Source organism: Manis pentadactyla, chromosome 11 (genome assembly GCF_030020395.1).
Source record: "Manis pentadactyla isolate mManPen7 chromosome 11, mManPen7.hap1, whole genome shotgun sequence".
NCBI lineage: Eukaryota > Metazoa > Chordata > Mammalia > Pholidota > Manidae > Manis > Manis pentadactyla.
The window spans coordinates 94,810,793-94,827,088 of NC_080029.1; the positions used below are offsets into that span (position 1 = coordinate 94,810,793).

Genomic DNA, 16,296 nt, shown 5'->3' on the forward strand with positions numbered 1-16,296 from the left:
ACAATTATCTTAAGGTGTCTCACCAATTACTTAATGTAATTGGTGTCTCACCAATTACTTAATGCAATTTTACCCACAAAATATATACTTACTTTGTGGGTAAAATTGCAGTATTTCCAGAATCTCTTGCCTAACCTTAGTGCATCTCCATGTCAACAGGTGTTTCCAAGGGGTGGAGAGAAGTAGTCAATCTCCATATAAATGGGTAATTAAGTGGGTGACCAGGGCTTATCTGAACCTGAGAAGTTGTGGGGAGTATTAGCTCTCTTCTGCTACAGCCTAGTCAGGAAAGAGATGGGAAGACTGCTTGTAAGAAATAAACGGGCTTCTTGACTTTCTTTCTCCCTTTGACTGATTTCAGTTTTAGAGGTATTTTGCCCTGGTATATTCCCTCTGGAGTTACAACTTCGGTTTTATTAAAGTCTGGGGGGCTGGGGGAGAGCCAGGCTCCTCAGCTATCCATGTGATGGCCACACAAAGGGGACCTGTGAGGACATTGGGGAAAACTGCCTACCTTTCAAAGACACAAGGTTCATAAGAAAGGAAGGGAAAGAAGTGGGAAGACTTTCTCTAGATTTCAAATGGGATATTGTAAGTAGGCTGGAAGCCAATTATACTTATGAAAGAAAGAGACAGGAAATAATAGGTGCCATGGGGACACTTCTGTGTTGTGTGGAACGTGGCTCCTCATGACTCATGAGAAGCCTGGGTGATGGGGGGGCCGCAGGAGAGGGCCGGCTGGTCACTTTCTGCACTCACTTAATAGTGGAATCAGCCAACAACTTCGACTAGCTAGCTGCACTTCTTCTAATGTGAATGAGGGAAGAGGAAAAAGGAGGGAAAGAAAGCTGAAGGGAAAAGTAGGGGAAGGAGAAAGAGAAAAAGAAGAAAAAAGTGGAAACCCAGTAACAAGGTAGAAGGCACTACGCTTTCATGACTAGTCTCCTTAAGTTCTTGAACAGGACGTTGTAAGTTAAAGACCAGGGTGGGGCAGGTCATCCACTGAAGATGGGCTTATAAACAACGGAAATTCATTTCTCACAGTTCTGGAGACTCGGAAGTACGAGGTCAAGGTATCAGCACCCTGGGTGTCTGGTGTGGCCTGATTCTTGGGTCGTAGGCAGTGGTCTTTCCACTGTAACCTCAGGGCAGAAAGGGCGGGAGAGCGCCCTCGAGTCTTTTTTATGAGTGTGGAGCCCTCGTGACCTAATCACCTCCCAAAGTCCCACCCACAACTACCGTCCCACTGGGGATCGGGTTTCAACATGTGAATGGGGTGCGGGAGACACAAACGTTCAGTCTGTAGCACCACGCGTTCTCCAATGGGTGCCTGATGATTGTGAGGTCTGGTCACTGTGGGAGAGCTCTAGAGATAAATTGCTAGGCAAGTGTGAGGAATGTATTACTGTTCTAATCTTACTTTAACAGCATCAGTGGCAGGATTGTATCAAATTATTTCTGTTTTTCACAGGATAAAAGCAGTGTTCAGTGCCATAAGTGATTCAACTGGAGCCATGCAGGTGAAACCAGGCAGTGATCTCAAGGTAACCCTGTTAATCCTGTCCATTCTTAACTCTGCATCTTAGGCCCAGCTCAGCAATTTGTGTTATAGGTAGATTTCTGCATTGGCTGTGAATCACTTATGGCACCATAGTAAGTGTGAGAGACCATGGGATAAAGGAAAAAGTTTTATATTTTCAGTGGTTTTTTTAATCCTCATCACCTATTTTGCCCATCTTCCACTCCCCCACCCCACCCATGGTGGTCCTTTGGGGAAGTGTAAAAAGTATCAGTGTTGGCCTGACCCAAGACAATTCACCTAGAACTCAGGATGTGACCCAGCATCAGTTCTTATTAAAATCTCCTTAGGTGGTTCTCATGAATGGAGGTGAGACCCTCTGATGTAAGCTGTCTTGAATGATTTGACTTTGGTTCTGAGACGACTGAGTAACATTTAAGAGAGCTATGAGGCTGCTTTCATGGTGCAGGGCTCCTCTCTCTCTGTCATGGTGACCGGCCCCAGCCAGCACTGTCTCCTGTCCCCCACGGTCTCATCATCTGAGGGGTCAGCACTTTGATAGAGAGCCAGGCAGTTCCAAGTGGCAGATACCTAGGGACAGGATCTCAGGAGAGGAGTTGAACTAATAAAGGGGCCTCATGGAGCCAAGAACTGGCTCTGCTGCTTTGACAGAGGACCCCAGTGAGGAGACAGGACTGTTGGGGAAGGCAGAGCTGCAGAGTGAGGTTGACAAAGTGGAGGATGTGGAAGCAGGAATATCCCGGAGAGCAGAGATGGTGAGGCGGTAAGGGGCTCAGGCCTCGGGAGTCGCTGGCCTGAGAGTTAGGATGCAGTGGCCAAAATTATGGCGTATTAGTGTCAGCCATGGTGGGCTCCAGGTCAGTCTGTCAGGTCCAAGCTGGAACTCCCCGTGGGGCAGAGGAGTCCTAGCACCCCAGAGGAGCCCCAGAAGGAACATGTAAACACAGAGATGAACACACAGGCTGGGAGAAGCAGGCCCCCCTCACCGTCCTCCCACCAGCCTGGGTTGCACAAGGAGATTCCTCCCTGTGTGCCAAATTAGGCTGCTTCCAGCCATATAATTTGTGGGACCTGGCACAGAATGAAAATAGGGACCCTTTGTTCAGAAAACAGGAAAAAGGGATGTGAAAAGTACTAAATTATACAAACCAAGGAAGCAAACAAAACAGAAATAGACTCATAAACATGGAGAACTAACTGGTAACTGCCATGAGTGGGTGGGGGGTAGTGGAAGATGGGCAAAATAAGTGATGGGGATTAAAAATACCCACTGAAATTATAAAACTTTTTCCTTTATCCCATGGTCTCTCACACTTGCTATGGTGATTTTAAAATCAATTTTTTTGATAATTTTTTATGATGATTATTTTTGCTATTTAATGTCTAAGTAAAGTCAAGTTGAAATTTGAGATTATTTACAGATTTTTCCATTTGGCTTAATATTGACGCCAGTTTTAAATGCCAACATAAGAGTGTTCAACTCATATAGGCTCACAAAACCACACAATTTGCATTTCATGCAAAATATATGCATATGCATTTTGTTCAGACCAGAACAATGGAAACACTGTGCAAAACCAACTCAACTGGTTTAATTTTACTTCTTGATATGTGCTCATTTCTGCCAACTTTCTCTACCTTTGCTTAGTGAGGAGTAAGGAGGACTGAGGGTAAGGGGACCAGGGGTTGCCCTATCTTTTCCTTTTCTTTTGTGTCATCATTTTCAGTGTAAGTGGTTGGAAGTGACTGGCAGGAATGCAAGTAACACAAGTAGGAAAGGATGCAATAGGGCTCCTTGGTAGTTCCTGTTTTTTAGTACACCATTGTTTTCTTTCTGTTCAAAGTGAGTTATGGTTTGAATGGACAGTGTGGCCTCTTGGGGTTGTCAGCACCCCCAGATATCCAGTTGTAGATGTAACATGTACCTTGTACTCAGTTTGAGTCTCACTGACACATAGTGGATCCACCCAAATTCTATGCTTATGGGGCATTGAGAAAGCTCTATGCTTAGGGGGCAGCAAGGAGATACAGGGAATATGCATACTGAGCACATTATCTCTGCCATGTGCATTCTCCATTGTTCCATTGGGCTTCACTTACAACATGAGTTCAAAAATAAAATTAAGAATTTCTAGGCATTTGGTGGCAGGGATGGGTGAACTGGTGAGGGGGAATAATTAGTGAGAATGTTTGCTATCTCTATCTGGGCAATGGATACATGAGTATATACACATGTCAGAATTCATCAAGCTGTGCACTACAATTTGTATATTTTATTGTATGTATCTCAATTGAAAAAAATGAAAAAAAAAAAAAAGAATTTCTAGGCAGGAATGGGAAAGCATTAAACCAAGTGCAGCACCCTTCCAGGTTGCAGAGCCCTGTGTGACTGCTTAGGTTGTATGTCCATGAAGTTGGCCCTGCTACAAAGGACAAGTTTTATTGGCAGAAGTGCTCACAAGAGTCAGGAACTGGGATGTAGTTCGTAACCAAAAATGATTTCTTTCTGGTTTTATTTTAATTGCGATTTTTAAAATTGAGGAGCTCATTCCTATTTAGAAATGTTATCACTTCTGTAATTAACCTCATGTTACAAGCCAAATCAGCTCCTGCCTAGATTAATTTGAGCAGGGAAATACAGAGCTGGGTGAGGAGAAGTATTAGCAGCTGGGGAAGTCAGAAATCCCCGAAAAGCTGTCAGTCAGGCTCGTTGTATGGAGCAGAGGGAAAAGCTAAATGCCTGATTATCAGATCTGGGATGTCATTGTGAGACTGGGCTGGCCCTGGAGGCTGGGAGACCCAGCGGGGAGGGGAAGGTCTGGAGGAAAGGGGTAGAAATGGACACTGGGGAGTCTCAGCAGAGGCAACCTGGGGCTGTCCTGGCTGGTGGCCCGGGGGACCTTAGGAAGGTCATGGCAGACATCCAGGCTGACTGTCAGAGTCTGACCTCATTATTGGCGGTAGGCTTAAAGGACAGGACACTGGTTTCTGGGGGCCAAGCAAAGCTGGTTCCAGCTCCCAGAGGAAGTAGAGGAGATGAAGGCAAGGATTCAGGAGTTTTGGGGACAGTGTGCTCACTGGCAGATAAGGCAGGTTTTTGTTGTCAGAAGCAAGGCCAGAAGGTGTCCTGGCACTGGTCTGGGCTACAAGGTTGGGGCAGGAGTGCCCCCTGGGCTCTACAGATGTGAGTATCTGAGCCTCAGGGGTCCTGACCACAGGATTAGCCCCAGTGCCCAAGGAAGGGCTAAGTGGCCCCAACTGGGGGTTTGGAAAGATGTGAGTGGAGAGCCAGCGGTTCCAGAGTTGTTACCTATGTGTGCCATTTCTGCTGGAATGAATTGGTTTGCCCCTGATTCATATTTTGTATATTGGGAAAAACAACACTGTGGTCCTCCTTTCCCCAAAGAGAATGTGGTTTTGCAGATGATCCTACAGTTTACATCCATGTCAGCCTGTTAAGCAATTCTTGACACTCAGAATTCACCTAATTCTGCACTGGTCCTTTTCTTCAGGAGTCCTAGTGCTTTAAACCTCACACACAAAACACAAACACAGAGACAAAAATTCACAAGGCAAAGAGTTTAAAATCAACAAATTGTAAATCAATCAATCTATGGATTTGAATCAGCAAATATGAAAAGTTCAGTCATTTCCAAACTATAGCCTGTGACCCTTAATTCACGTGCTCATTCAAATGGCACACCTCTTCACACAGGTAATGTGACCTGCCACACTTCCAGCCGCTGTGGCAGAGGCCAACGTGGTGTGATTCCCCATCAGTGGAGGTCGGGATCACTTTAGGATTCGCTAAAGTTCTCGGATGCTCCAAGCTGCAAAAGTTGCTCTTTCTCTGAACCAGGAATCCAAAGGTATCTTGTCACAGGGTAGATGGCTGTTTTGTGTGGGCTTGTGGGGCTGTATGATTAGGGAACCTACATTTCTAAAAAGCGATTCCTTCATTTTCTGACTTTAGTTAGCAACCACAATGCATCTTAATTATTAACACATTGTCCTTTGGCTTCCAGGTCACGACTGCTGCATCTGCTTCTTGCCTCTTCCATTCCATAAACCATGAGGTTTTGCACATCTTTGGGAAATCCAAATTACAACTTTTCTCTGGCATAGGAAAAGGCGAGGACGGTTTGAATTCTTTGGCATTTCCCTGAAGTGGACTGTAGATCTGATCTAGTGACTTAGTTCCACATGTATAATTAATGGGGAGTGTGTTCACAGCTCTTACTAAGCTGCTTGATTGACATTGTGAAGCCAGCAGATGCAGGGCTGGTCTGTCAGCCAATCAGAATTTCTGAGGACAGATAACACAAGGTCACGAATGAAGATTGTATCTTGACAGGCCTTGAAGGGAAGTGAAAATAACCAGGTTTTGATTTGCACCCATGGTCACTGCAAACTCCAAAGATGTCATTTTCAGATATTTCCTTGTTTTCCTTAAGAGTCATAATACGTCAGGCTCAGCTAGATGAAGAACTAAATTAAAGGTGTCATTTCAGCTCATAAATAACAGATGTCTAATGCATTTAATTATTTATAGTCTTGAATCTTTCAAAAATGAAAATGACTCTACACATTTTTAATGCAGTTCTTGGTAATTTGCCGCCTGACTGATAAGATTTGCCAACAATCCTGGATTGCAAACATGAAAAATAAAACTGAGACAGACTCGTTATTTCGCAAGATTGCTTCTTTGCTCCCTTGTGGCTTTAACAAAATTTAAATTAAAGTGAAATCTAATCACAACAAAATGATGTTCATATACTGATATTAATAATTGAGTTTTCTGAGATCGTGTGGTGGGTGCCTGGCTGCCAGAGACTTTTGCACTGCCTGAAAAATCAATGCTTTATCCTTCTCTGAACTCTATCCTGATTGCCCTAATCATAGCTTAATAAAGAACGCTTACACCTGGCCCCTGAGCATGCCTCCCAGATCATATCTGCAGATTTGGCAAGGACTTAAGTATGGTTAAGAAAGGCCAATGTGACATCAGTGACACCAGGAAGTGCCCTTCATTCCTAGAGTATTAATCTCTTCATTGGGTGAAAAATAGGTTTTCATCAGACTCCAAAATGGCTTAAATTCACACTGAGCTTAAACGGCCTATGTTAGATCCTGATAATAATTTTTAATAAGATAAAAGAAGAAATACTTAAGATGCCTCCATTATTTGAGGAATCACTTTCTTGGTGAGCAAAGAAAAACTTGCTTTTGGTCTAGTGGTATAACAAAAAGTGAATTAATTTGGGGATAATAATAAAAAAAATGTCAGTTTGAATTTTAGTTCTAACAATTATAAGCTAGTGTCCTTGAGTAAATTACTTAAAATCTTTAGGGCTCAGATTCTTTATTTCTAAAATCAACATAAACAATAGCTGTCTCCCAGGGATGTTGTAAAGAGACATGAGGTAACATGTAACACACCTGTACTTAGTAGGTATACTATAAATGTTAGGGATCTTTGTATCTGGCTGGGGAAAAAGCAACAAATTGGTCATTAGTGAAAATAATTATGTGAGTTGTTCTCTAAGGTTTTTTCAGATGGGCATACCTGTATCCCCTGCTCCCCAGCATTGCTGTTACTCCTGCAAAACCCTTCACTGACTTCTCAGTTCTGCTGGGTGCCTCCCTTTGTGATTTCCCAGGTCATTTTGCTGCTCAAACACGGCTTTGTAGTGAGGTTGTCAGGCCCCCCTGCAGAGAAAGGTCCCTTCCCCCAGTTTGTCCACAGTCATATGTAACCCCAACGTGTCACTGGTCCATCTCAGAGTTCCTGGGCAGGTACCCCTGAGGTCCTGAGGAGGCCAGAGCCTGTGTCTTACTCCCAGATGTTGGCAGGGACCATGTGGAGCTCCCAGGGGAACTGTGGTGAAATGGAGAGATCACACCTATCCGAAATGGGGCAGCAGCTTGTGCTCAGCTCAAGAGGATTATCACTTTGCATGAACGTGGGCCCAGGGTTGCCAGGTCTTTAGCTACCAAGAGAGGACAGATACCGAGGGATTATGTGAAAACCTAAATGGTCCAAGTTTTAACGGTGACAAGCTATTCACATTAAATACAACAAATTAGAGCCTGTGAGGATCAATGCTGTGTTGTCTAAACAAAGCAGGCCTGTGGCTTTCTGGTTTGACCTGTAGGCTTTTGGTGTTTCACTGGCTAGGCTTCTGGGTGCCATTTACCTCTCAGGGGTCTTAGACCTCCCGGGAGCAGCTACAATTTCTCCTTTAGTAGCTGTAAAGATTTCCCTCTTTCTCATGGGGTTCATGACATTTTGATATAGCCATTTGGATGTTGTAGTAATATTCATATCTATTTTGGGACCATGAAAAAAATGACTATTGAACTTAAAAAAATCAAGTGATGTCTTTAACCCTCACTCCATCCCTGACTTTCAAGTCTCCATCATTCTCTTATCCCTTACTCTCACTTTATCCCCAAAAGTCCCCAGAGGTAAGGGGTTTAGAGGTGGGATAAGAATGTCTATAGTGCACAAATCTTGGTGATTAAAAAGGCTTGCATTTTAATGGTTTAAATTTTAGCCCTTGTAAAATGGCCCAGTGTTAAAACAGTATCTTGCTTAAGATCTTGCAAAAATAAGTGTTCTTAGCCCTAATACTTCCTGGCAGAGGTTATCCCTTAAAGACTGGGATATTACAGGCTTACAATCTCTTTTCCTAAAACTTGGGACAGATAGGTTTCAGAATCCACAGTTGTTTGAATTTTGGAAATATAAATGTTATGGAATGCTTCCAGGACAGTCTGGAACAGCATCTGATAATAAAATATACTGAAATTTCTATAGCAAAATACAAATATTCACACTAAGTGGGATAACATAAAGGCATAAATAGCTACATGTCAGTTCACATCACAAGATGATGCCAGATGAATTACAGAAAAGATCCTGGTTTTGGATGTCAGGATTTTGGATGAGGGACAATAGATCCATGTACAGATCATACACCTGTTTTTGTCTAGTGACAATCTCCTTATTATGGCTTCAATGGAAATCCCATTTTGATCTTTTTTATACTAATACATACTACCTTATCTTATTGAATCTGTAGAGTTACACAAGGCTATTTTAATTTTCTAAATTCCTACAATGAATATATATACTTATAATTGGAAAAATACATTAATAATTTCACTTGAGGTTTTATAAAGCTGGGCAGTAGGATATCCATACCGACTATGTGGGTGACCTGCTGAAAACTCAGTTCCAGTTTTACTTTTCACTGCTGTAGCATGAAGTCCCCTGGCTGTGGTTACCTCATTAGGAAGAAGGAGGTGGAAGGAATTCCCTCCTTACCCACCAACCTCCTGTTCCTCTCTCCACTGCTTGACTCTCAGAGGGGTAAACAGGCCTCTGTGTTTTTATAATCTTATTAAGGTCATGGCAGGACATTCTGGTTTCAGGGGACAAAAAGATACCGCTGGGAGAGGAGGAGCACATTCCACAAGGTTGGATGGGTGGCCGGATGCCGGGACTGGTGCTGGCATAATGCCTCTGAGGCATCAGGATCTCAGGGAACGACCACTTGTTACTCGAAGTGGTTGGTAACTAATGGCAATGGCCTTTAGAGCACAGCTTGCATATGGCGGCCGGGGTGGAGCTGGGGTCTGCCGAAGCCAACTGCGAGCGCCTGCAGTTGCTGAGGAAAGCTGAACAGCACCCCTGTGAGGCGAGGCAAGGCAAGGGCAGGAGGGCGGCCCTGACAGATGCTAGGAGAGGGAGCGGAAGGGGCTTTCTTTCTGGACTGTGTGAATTCCTGGGGGCCTTGCACCATCCAAGGCAGAATGGGGAGTTCCTAGAAGGTATGCCAGACTCAGACCTGTCCTGAGAAAGGCAGATGTGACATTTGCTGCGTCTGAAGGCCGGGGCACTGTTTGGGGTTATTGCAGCTGAGAAAAAGGATTGTGATATAGGAAACTATTATATCCAGGTTTTAAAAATTTGAGTCTCTTGTATTATTCTATAGTGTTTTCTCACCTGGGTAATAATGTTATCAAAGGGGGAAAAGAATAAGTTGATCAAAGTTCTGACATGATGGGAAGATATTAGATATCTATAAAGAGGGCTGAAGGGAAAAAGGAGGGGAAAAAGCCATAGAAACTGGGGATTGGAGGGAACCCAGTCTACAGGTTTACCAGGGGTCAGCCAGCTTCTACACAAAAATCATAGTTAATCAGGGTTCCCCTCCCAGGATCTTTGACCCTATAGGTCAATGCCATTGTGCTGGGACCCTATGAGCAATTTTCTGAATCTCTAAAAGTAAGATGGTAGGCATGAATTGCCCTCTGAAATGGCTCTGTGGGCTAGCCAGAACACACCTCTCGTTGCTTTTGCCTGGGGTTCTAATGTTTGAGTGTGGGAGAATTGATTAAACACTGATCAGAGAATATGTGACGTTCTAGGATGTATTAATAATTAATAGAAAAATGGGTGAAACAAGCAGTTCATGACCCAACGAATGTAGTTTGTTTGGTGGTCAGAAATGATGCCAAAAACACAGTATTGGGTAAGGGGGGATTTATAAAACGACATCTTAGGAAAAGGCCGAGAATCCCTGTGGAATCAATTCTGTCCCCCATATTTCCCAAGACCAGACAGCTGGTCATTCCCTGTGGGCTGTGAAGATGGGTGACAGCCAACTGCTGCCTGATGGAGTTGTTCTTTTAATCATCAAGAGGGAGACTTTTGTTTTCAGAAGAGTGGAAAATTTAGGTTTTCCTTATTGATGCACATTTAATCATTCAGGTTCTCAGTAAGTGAACTTGAACCAGTCACCCTATAGATTTCCTGACACAGAACTCTGTGGGTGTCTTTTTCTCCCTCATCTTCACTTACCATCTGTTTCTTATTCCTGCTGTCTGTGGGTGCCCTGTCTCTTTCCCTCCGCACACATTTCCATGGCTCCTGCTCTGGCCACTCTTCTTCCCAACCTTCCCCTCCCGCCCTGGTCTGTCAGTATTTCTCCTTAATACTTTTATTACTACAGAGGTCCTTCTGTGTTCTAGGTGCTATGCTGGCTCATGTACAAAAGTTCCCTGCAAAGACTAGTTGCTAAGTAAATGTTTAACTCTTTCTACCTTTCACTGCTGACTTCTCATGCAGAATAAATCTCATTTCACCCTTTCTGTGTGAGGTCATGTCATTAGGGCACTGAAAAGTCTCATAGCTACTCCCAGCTTGGTAGGAGTCACATGGCTGCTTCAGCTTGCTGGGAACTGGGTGGGGGCGAATATGCACATACACCCTTGCAAACCTGTCCTGAACATTCCTGAAGGCATCTGCCACAGGGACCATCCCAGTGTACAAAGGACCGTTGGGATTCTGCTGGCAGTCTGACTCCTGTTGAGGAGCCTGAGAGTTTCCCTCTGGACTCCTTGGACTGATACGCTTAGGGAAGGACTCCTGTGTGCTGGTGATGTAGAAGTTAGAAAGTGGATAGGGAAACCCTTCCTCCAAATCTGGGTTTGCAGCGAAACCACTAGCATCCTCAGACAACTGCTGTGGCTGTTTAATTGTAATCCTTCTTTGGCTAAAAGATGAAGCCTTTTCAGTTGTGCCTGATTCCTTGTAGGGATTTTGGGGTTGGTTAGTGGCTACCCCCAACATATGCTATGAGGCTAGAGGCAGTTTGGCTCAAGATATTCCAATCCTTCCAAACTGGGAGGGAAATTAAAGTCCTGGTCTCTTAGATACACAGTGGTCATTTTAGTTTCTTAGGGTTTCCATCTAAATTACTACAAAAGAGGTAGCTTAAAACAGCAGAAATTTATATTCTCACAGTTGAGGAGGCCAGAAGTCAGAAAGCAAGGTATTGGCAGAGTTGATTGTTTCTGGAGGCTCTGAGGAAAAGGTAGCCCCAGGCCTCTCTCCTCCTGGTTCTTACCACAGTCCCTGTGTTCTCTGGCCTGTAGGTATATCCCTTCAAATCTGCCCCCATCTTCTGTCACCTTCTCTGTGTCTGTGTGTGTCCTTTCTGTTTTTTTTATCAGGACACTCTCACTGAATTTAAGGCCCACCTGAATCCAGTATGATCTCCTCTCCATCCTTACCTAATTACATCTGCAAAGAACCTGTTTCCAAATAAGGTCACATCCTGAGGTCCTGGGTAGACATGCATTTGGGGGACACTGTTCAATCCACTATAGTGTCAGCCTAGCACAACCCTCCCTTCCTCTGAAAGTCAGTCCCTTATCTACCTGGCAATATCCTCATGCTTTATAAATACCTTTCCATTTGCAAGTGACTTAACATCTGATATCTAATTTATGCCTCTGCTGTGAGACAACAGGGTGGGCATTACCTTTTCTAAATCTCATCTGTACAGTGTGTACAAGATCAAGGTCAGTTGCAGAGGCTTGACTAGAACCTATGTTCTCCTGATTCTCAGAAAGCAATGCACTGTAGTGGAATAATGTGAAAATGATATTCTTGCCCATCCCTCTTCCCTTTTGGGATGTGTGCTGAGGACAGGGCTATGCATATTTTTTTATTTTGTGCCTGACAGTCACATTCAGTTATTGAGGAGTGAGCCCACTGAAGCTTTGAGAAAACAAGGAGCTGTAAAACCCTGTTTGCTGTCTCACTCCCCGAGTTGGCGGGGCTCCTACCTCCCAGGCCTACTCCTATGAAGGAGTGTTGCTCTCAGAAGAGCCAAGCTTGGCTATAGGGTCTGAGGGCCGCTCATCCCCACATCTCTCCACCCCTTCCCTCTCCTTGACAGTCTGAACTGTGCAAACTGCCCATTAGAATGGCAGCAGGCTTCCCAACACACTGTCCCTTGTGAAGGAGTTTACTAATGGGTAAACTGAGGCAGCTGAGGCTGAGTCTTATCTCCTTATGAAAACGAGAACTTTTTTGGCATATTAGACATACTTAACATAAATAAAGAGACCATTTAAAAAGCACAAAAAGATACCCAGCTCTGCCATGTGCCTGAGCCGCATTTGGCTCCCAGGCCACGTTGTAAGTGGGAAGAGCAGACTTGGAGGTGGGAGACAAGGCTGCTGGAGTTTACTCACAGTGTGTTCTTTGACTTTCTTGGGCCTCAGTTTCCTGGTCTGTAAAATTGGGATTATAGTATCTCTTTTTTCTTCTCTGTCTGAGATAACATTTTCCAAAGATTCTTTGCATAAAGGAAATTCCATCCAAATAAAAGTATAGTAATGATAAAATCCATAACGCATATGGTTCAGTTCTAGAACAGCACTGGGGTAAAAAAACCTACCCCACACAACTGAAGGAGTCCTTTGCTTGTATGTCTTGACTGCCACGAAGAGGACACAAATCGACACCCCTGGTTTCCTAGCTCTTGCCCCACCCCACCCTACCAATTCACCATGACTCAGCTTTCTTCAGAGGACTGGGGCAGTGGAAGAGTCGGGACACAAACACATGAAAAATAGTAGCATCTTATGTGACGGGGTGAATGATGTTAGGTTGGAGATCAGGAAATTGCCTTTGGCCAAAAAAGGTGAGGGTGGTGGATGGTTTCAGCCATAGTCTCACGCCACGTCTTCCTGGACCAAATCTCCAGATGGTGGAGAAAAGAAAAGCTCTGCTTCTCAGGTTGAGGCTGCACATTTCAGTTCTGGTGTAATTTGCCGTAGCTCCTGGGGCTCCTGCCTTCTTTGGTGCTGAGAGGAGAAAACACTTCCGGGAAGACAATTATTTCTGGTTGTACTTGCAGATCAGTGGTTCACAGGTTTCCTCCCCGCCCCACTCTCAGGCATGGGGCATGTCCAGAGACATTTTTGGATGTCACAACCGAAAGGGAAATGTGCGCCCCTGGCATCTTGTGGGTAGAGGCCAGGGGTGCTGCAGAACGTGCTGTAATACACAGCAAAGAACTGCCTGGCTCCAGGTATCAATAGGGTTGAGGTTGAGACACTCTGTTGCAGACCTTCTTGGTCACCTCATTCCCTTACCCCATCTCACCTGCATTTTGACCTTGACCTATTCCAATCTCTAGGGCACAATTTTTAGGGAAAGCAATAGGCTATTTCTGGGAGAGTAATGGGAGTTTGAAATTAAGAAATTCTGATTTAGAGAAAAAGAGAGGTCAGACCTGTTTGATTTCCTGCCATTAAAAATGGGGAGTAGCGTTTAAAGAATGAAGAGGGGCAAACGGCACATATGCTAAGAGGAACGTCATGCACAGATAAAATGCAGCTAGAGCCAAAAAAGCAGGGAATTGAACAGGCTGTAAACAAACAGCATCCATTTTCAGATGAAAAGAGGACAGCAGGTCCCATCAGCCCCGAAAAGCATATTGACTTGGCAAACAGATTTCACATTGACATTTCCCAGGAATGACAAAAGCAGTAAAATACCAAAAAACAATCTGATTCCAGTGGCAGTGGTATTGCTCTAATGATGTGTTTGTACCAGTGCCGAATTTCACAAGGCAGCATTGGTGAGACGCTGCCCTTTCCAAACTTCTGTGGAAATATTTTCCATCATTTTGACATTTCATTTAAAATGAAATATAGGAGATATTAAAAATTCATGTTCATGACAGGTATTATTTGTTTGACTCTGAAATATACAGTGAACACACTGTTAATGAACAGTGAGGGAAGTGTCAGGATTGTGTGCGCGTGCATATTCATGGACCACTTCCTGACTTCAGAAGAAAACAATTGCAGAATCAAAGAGGGCTGACCTTTTATGGTTCTAAAATCCATGAGTGTGTGGTTATGAATAATTGAATATGGAATTATAAAAATGACCCTTCTTGGGGGTAGTTCAGGTAAAAGCCAAATTGCCACAGCTTTATCCTAGAAACATGAACCTCAATTATTTCTGAATTTGCATGAATTACATGAATATTTCACTTGAAACATTACCGAGATGCAATCACATTAATTCATCCAACTGCCAGCATGCCATCTGTGTTTCTGTGTAGTCTTTCCTCCACCCCCTGGGACTATATAGTCTTTGGGCGTGAATGGAAAAGGCTCCCTCCCTTTGAATCCTCTGTTCTCCTCCCATTTAGATTTTAGGAGGAAATTACTTTTTCCTAAGCTGGGAGACACGTTTTCTGCACTGCTCTAGGGGAAGGGAAAGACAGGGACTGTTTTGTGTTAATTAACATTGGTCCAAAAGGAGGGAGTGGTGTCAGGCAGGGCCAATACAAGGAAATAGGGGAGAGAAACTAGTTCCACATTTAGACTAGAGAGGGTGGCCTTCTTGTTTTCTTTTATTCAAAAGCATGATCATATTTATTAATATTACTTTAAAAAACTAAGGTGTAGAACTGTTGCATTCTTATGAATATCCCCTCATGTAAAATTCTGCAAACACATGCTGGTTTGCTCACTGATTTCCTTTATAAATTAAATAAGAGTTCATTTATTCACAAATCCTTTCAGCATGCCTGCCATCTGCTGGGAACAGGGGAGAGACAGGTTCTGGTCTTGCAGATCTTACAGTCTAGTGGGGGAAGACAACCAGGAACTAGTAATTGTGAGTGATGAGCAGGTCTGCGGTGGGGTGTGGGTTACTGAGGAAGCACATAATGGGGAACCAGCCTGGTCTGCCAGTTCTAAGAAGACTCTCTGGTGAGCCTTGAGGGGGAATGGGAGGTGGCCTGGTAGAGAGAAGTGTGTGTGAAGGCTCCGAGGAAAGACACCTTTCCAAGATGATCTCTCAGTTGCCATAAGGGTAACAATAGCAGGGAAACCCCAAGGGAAATAGGCCCCCAGGGATGAAGCATGGTGGGATTCAGGAGGCCTGGAGTCTAGTGCTGGTTGTGCCATTTGTTAAGGAACAGAGAGGCTGTGTATTAGTTCAGGGTCACAGGGTTTGTTTTTTATTTGTAATTTCTGTGTGGGAAGTGGGGTGGGGTGGAAGTATAAGGGCTTTGGGGTTAGATTTAATGATCTGAAATTCTGCTTTTGAATACTTAATAGTCTTATGTTTGTGCTTGTATGTAAAGGATACTATAAATCAGTATTAGTGTTATTGGAGATGGGTTCTTGGTCTTGTTGAGGGAAAGAATTCAAGAATGGATGCAGAAAGCAGTTGAGCCTTAGGAATTTATTTGGGGCATAAGAATTTAAAGAAAAGTGATAATATATACCCAAGAGTTGGTCCTGGGCAGACTCAGAGGGGATTGCCTGGAGGAAGCAATAAGGAGCCTTTTCATATAATGAGAGATGAATATTCACTAAGTGGGGATAGATTTCAAAGGGAACAGGTGGGGTCTTCTTGTTGGGGCTTGATCTACCCTCATGTTGGATTGGGGGAGTTTTTGGCTATATTTGGTTCTAGTTTAGAATTGCTGTGATCCTGGAAGGCATAATTTTTACTATGTTAATGAGTGTATGATGTATTTTTGGCTGAAGTTTTGGTCAATTTCCCCTCCATTTTGGAACCAGCTGGCCTCTGCTGGTCTGCTATTTATATTCTCATTCCCCACATCCTATAAGAACAGCTTACATGGAATATATAGAATGTAGGCATCCAGCTGAATGTAAATACTGGCCAAAGTCCCCACTCCCCTTCCCTGCTCATGTCTGGCAATCTACCTGCTCTAACATTAGTGCTTTTATTTTCCATGAGGGTTTCTTTTTAAATTACTTATGGGCTATGGCACTGGAATGTAAACTCCAAGAGACAAGGAACCTTGCCCTTCATGCTCACCACTGCCTAGGAGAGTTGCTGGCATGTAAGAAGTTCCTGGCTGTCTAATAAATAAGGCTGAAAGAAAAAATAAATGTTA

At 43.8% G+C, this 16,296-nt stretch overlaps 1 long non-coding RNA gene across 2 annotated transcripts in view; it reads left to right on the top strand.

Annotated features, from left to right (window-relative positions):
• Window positions 1–6,923, top strand: part of LOC118922541 (uncharacterized) — a 48,795-nt gene extending 41,872 nt beyond the window's left edge. For both annotated transcript variants that reach the window (XR_008992599.1, XR_005028807.2), the window contains 3 exons: window positions 1,472–1,544; window positions 5,256–5,409; window positions 5,566–6,923. This is a non-coding gene — a long non-coding RNA (uncharacterized LOC118922541). The remainder of the gene's footprint in view (window positions 1–1,471; window positions 1,545–5,255; window positions 5,410–5,565) is intronic.
• The last annotated feature ends 9,373 nt before the right edge of the window (window positions 6,924–16,296 follow it).